Genomic DNA, 5,596 nt, shown 5'->3' with positions numbered 1-5,596 from the left:
AAAAATATTTACCTGTTGGTGACTTGCTATACCAAGTCACTATGTTGCCACATCATCATAATTGTTAGTACTCATCTATGAGTAGTAACCATTGAGAAGTCTTATATATATATATATATATGGGGACACTCTTAATGGTTACTGCTCATGGATGGTTACTTTAATATTAACCATTAGAGTAAAATCAATGATCCATATTTACAGATGTTAATTAATATTTCTAAATTTTTTTTTTAATTTTTGTAAAGGCTACCTGATTATATGACCGTCACATATTTATTAAATTAAAGAATTAAAAAAAATCGTATTTAAGCATTATATATTAAAATTTGAAATTGATGTAGAAAAAAATCTTTACATGTTGGTGACTTGCTATACTAAGTCACTATGTTGCCACATCATCATAATTGTTAGTACCTATCTATGGGTAATAACCATTAAGAAGTCTTCTTTATATATATATATATATATATATGAGAGCACCAAGGAGATGATGTGGCAATTTAAAAAGTCTTCAAACCACTCTGTCTATTTTCTCCTTTAATCTAATTTTTTATTCATTTTATAGATAATAATAATAATAAATTTAAGTTTTTAAATTTAAATGAGATATTTATAAGATATTATTATTATTTAAATATAGATAAATATCTTTTTGTGAATCTATATATATTATAAATATTCTCTATTAATCTCATATTTTTCTTTACTCTAATTTTTTTTCTCTTCTTCTCTCTAAATTCTTTCAATTACAATTTTCAATGAATTTCAATTCATATCTCCAAATTTAATTAATTTACATGTTAATGATAACACAATCATCTCATGAATTTATTCAATTATTAATATTAGTTAATATTTAAAGTTTGAGTATTTATTCAATTATTAATGTTTGTTAATCTTTAAAGTTTTTATTTTCAATTATTGATCTTGATATTTTAACATCTTCATCTTATTTTTCTGTCATGTTTTAGATGTTGTCAGATGTTTATGTTGTTTGGGTGCTATTGAGATTGTTGGAGGTGGTTGGGAAAAAAGAGACATCAAAGTTTTAACAAATTAATAAGTATAAGTTAATCGATAAATCTTCAAATAGATTCTGTAGTACATCATTAATCGAAAGATTTTTCACCATCTCCAATGATATGGAAGCTATTGTGAGTTCTAATATATTTATATTTGATTTATTTACTATTATTATTTAAAATGAATAAAAAATAGAAAAAATAATAAAATTGATTAACCATTTTATTTTTTATTTGCTTACTTGTGATTAATTAATTTACTATTATTATTTTAAATTTAAATAAGATATTAATTTTTTAATTTATAATAATATGTTCATATTTATTTTTGTAGACTTTTTTTAAAATTAAAAATATTTTATTATAAAATATCTTTTTTGTATATGAATATAAATATAAATTTAAATAATTAATTTTCAAATTAATTAAATATTATACTCAATGGATATTATTAAAAATATTATTATTATTATTATTATTATTATTATTATTATTATTATTATAGGTGAAGTTTTGGTACAATTTGAATTGAATCTTATAATTATGATACAACAACTTATCTCTCTTAATAATCCTTCCATTTTTTTTCCGAAAGAAATACGGGTAAATAGAATGGAAAAAATCTAAATTTACCATCCTATCAAAATATGATGATACATAGAAAATTTAATATATGTATATGTATATGTATTGTAATATCTTTTAGCAGCAATAGTATATAATAACTTATCACATCTGCTAACTTCTAAACCTAACAAATATGAATAATACCACTGATCAATAACATATTCGTACATTTAGAAAGTTATCATACAAGGTAAGCAATAATCATGTCCAGTAATCTAATTCATTAAATCTAAATAAAGTAAATGGTCTCTATGCATAAATGAACTTAATAATAGGAAGCAACAAAAAACCCTTAAAACTTGGCTTTATAGAATTAAGCTACTCAAGTTCCATTTGTTCCTAAACTTAAATAATCAACAAATCCTCTGGGATACTGCAATTGCCTTGACAATAATGTGATAAGTCAATTGAAGCAATTTTATTTGACAAAAACATAATAATACCTATAAAGTTCGTCGTCAGATATATTTTAAATGACAATGTCAAAATTTGAAAATGTCACAAGTTTTTTTTAAATAAAAGGAGAATTCAAGTCAAAATCACTAATTTATTTCTAATTTTTCTACATTTTTATTCTATTTTATTTAATTTATGATTATTAAATAATTAAAAATAAAATATCTAAAATCATCAATAACGGCAATGCCTCTTCCGTAACTTTTTTTTAATATTTATTAATAACTAATTTTCTAATAATTATCATAATAAATCTACCATATATAAATTCACATTCATCTTGAAAATTTTCCAATTCATGATAATCTTTTTATTGTTTCATATTTCAAATTCAAAATTTTAAATTTCTTAATTTATTTACAATAATTTTAATAATAAATAATCATATATAATTGACATTTATTTAAAAAAATTTCACCTATTTTTATCTTTTTATTGTTTTGACATTTGAAATTTAAAATAAAAATATTTTTATTTATATTTAAATAAAATATTTAGAAATAACTAATTTTTGAATAATTATAATAATAAATAAATCACATAAATTGACATTTATCTTCAAGATTTATTGTTTTGATATTTCAAATTTAAAACCAAAATATTTTAACAATTAAAAATATCAACATGGAGATTTGAACACTTCTTGGCTGAGACAGGGAGATTTGAACACTTTCTTCTTTTATGCTTTTTTAAAGAAGCATAAAGCGGAGAATGATATTGTCTCTTTCATTACAGAAGATGGAAAATTAGTTGATAAATTCTCAGAAGTGGTTTCTCATTTTGTGGGTCATTTCAGAGATTTTTTGGGAAGTTCTAGCTCGGCTACAGGCAGATTAAAAGTCCAGAATGTAGAGATGGGTCCTAAGCTTTCTGTTGAGCAGCAAGTGAAGCTTCTGAAACCTTTTTCAAGGAAGGAGATTCAGGAGTCTTTATTTAGCATTCCAATAACCAAATCTCCAGGACCTGATGGATTTGGTTCAGGTTTTTTCAAAGCTATTTGGCAGGATATAGGGGATGAGGTGTGTGCTGCTATCACTCAGTGTTTTGAAACTGGTCATTTCCCTTCTTCGCTTCACGAAACAACCTTATCTTTGATTCCTAAGGTAGCTAACCCCTCATGGGTTGTTGACTATAGACCCATAGCCTACTGCTCTACATTGTACAAGTGTATGGCTAAATTGATTTGTAAGAGACTGGCTGATATTCTCCTTGATCTTGTACAGCCCAATCAGGGAGCGTTTGTTAAAGGTCGCTCTATCGCCCATAATATAATGATTTTTCAAGATCTCATAAAAAACTATGGGAGGACTTCTACTTCATCGAGATGTGTTATCAAGATAGATCTTAGTAAGGCCTATGACACTGTAGATTGGGATTTTCTTGAGGACCTGTTAAAAGCTCTTAGATTTCCTATGAAATTCATAGGTTGGATTATGTCATGTGTTCAGAATACATCCTATTTTCTACTGATGAATGGCAGAATTCAAGGAAAATTTAAAGGAGGAAAAGGGCTGAGACAAGGTGACCCCATGTCACCTCTGTTGTTTGTCCTTATCATGGAATATCTGACAAGAAGCTTGCAACTAGCCGCTCTTAATTCCCCCTTTAGATATCACCCAATGTGTAAAAGTCTCAAGCTTATAAATCTGTGCTTTGCGGATGACTTACTGTTATTCTGTAAGGGTTCTCTCCCTGCTGTTAGGACTGTCAAGGAGGTTCTTGATGATTTTGCTACTGCTACAGGTCTTTCCATCAACTCTGATAAATCTCATGTCTTTTTTGATGGAGTTTCTAGCTATGACAGAACTCGAATTGCCCTTCAATTAAATCTGACAAAAGGTACTTTTCCTCTAAAGTACTTTGGGGTTCCCATGAGGCGAGGTTATCATTCAGAAATTTCGTTTAAAGATTAAGAATTGGGCGAGTAGACACCTATCATTTGCTGGCCGGATTCAACTTATTAATTCAGTTTTGCTTGGGCTTCGAAACTATTGGATGACCATTTTTGTTTTGCCTCAAAGCATGGTCAAGGAAATTGAAAAGATTTGTAGGGGTTTTCTGTGGGGCACTTCTGGGCAGAGAAGCAAGATTCACATCCCCTCTTGGCAGAAGGTTTGTCTCCCTAAAGCCTATGGTGGCTTGGGTTTCAGAGATGGAGCAAATTGGAACCGAACTGTTTTAACAAAATATGTTTGGGCTATATCTACTAAACCTGATTTGCTATGGGTTAAATGGATCCACTCCATATATTTGAAAGGTGTCAATTTATGGAATTATGATTTAAAAACTGATTGTAGCTGGTATTGGAGGAAGCTATGTCGTCTCAAGGATCATTTTAATCCTGCTGGTGCGCAAGGGAAGTTTCAGTCTTCTAGATTGTATAACAACCTCTTAGTCCAGCAAAGGGTAGAGTATTACAGGACTGTATGGAGTAAAATAATCCTCCCAAATCACAGATTTATGCTTTGGCGGGTGGTAAACTCTCAGCTTTTAACTAGGGACAATCTCAGTAGGCTGCATGTTCAAATGACTTCAGTGATATGCCCAGTTTGTGAGAGATATCTTGAGAGTCATTCTCATCTTTTCTTTGATTGTAGTGTCTCTAATCAGTTGGTTAAAAGCATCTTTAACTGGTTGGGGTTTGTTGCTTGGCCACTCGATTTTCATAGCTGGATGGTGTGGCTGGCTAGAGCTCGAAATGGAGTAAAAACTGCTATTGTGAATATGGTTTTTGCTGCAGTCATTTACAGTATCTGGAGAAATAGGAATAGGTGCTTTCATGATGGATATTCATCAACAGTAATGAAACTAACTCAGGAAGTTAAATACACTACTAAATATAGGCTATATATAGTGTCCAATAGTCATATATCTGTTCAGGACCAAGTGTATATTCGGCAACTCCAATGTAATTAGTTGTTTTCTGGTCTGGTTTGTGGTTGGCAGGTGCTCCTGCTTGTGTTTGAGTCCTTGACTCTTATTTGTTTTGTTCAATTGTTTAATGAAGTTCAATTTTCTTCTTGATAAAAAAAAATATATCAACATGTATACATGTGATATTAATTTGATTAAGAACATTATTAATTAAATTAATTAAAATATTTATTTAAAAAATGAATGATTGTGCAAAAGGTCATGATTTATAAATTTTCTACTTTAAAAATATAAAAATCTTTAAAAAATTTATGTAATAAACAAAAAAAAAACACAAAGCGTATAAAATAATACTAATATTAAATAAAAACACACGTACAACAAGTAGTTTGAATTTTATTTTGGCACTTTAATTATTCAGAATTTCTTGAAAACCTGCAGGAGACTCGCTACATCACTACAAGAAATTGGGGTTTTTGTGGCGATCAATTTTGCCGCAAATACCCCCAAAATTTGTCGCAAATAAGTTGCCGCAAAAAGGTTGTCACAAATACCATTATTTGCGGCGAATACAATTCCCACTGCAAAATCAGTAAATTCGCCACAAATAATTC

This window comes from Humulus lupulus, chromosome 1 (assembly GCF_963169125.1).
Source record: "Humulus lupulus chromosome 1, drHumLupu1.1, whole genome shotgun sequence".
NCBI lineage: Eukaryota > Viridiplantae > Streptophyta > Magnoliopsida > Rosales > Cannabaceae > Humulus > Humulus lupulus.
The sequence above is the reverse complement of the archived record's forward strand: the minus strand, read 5'-3'. Positions refer to the sequence as shown.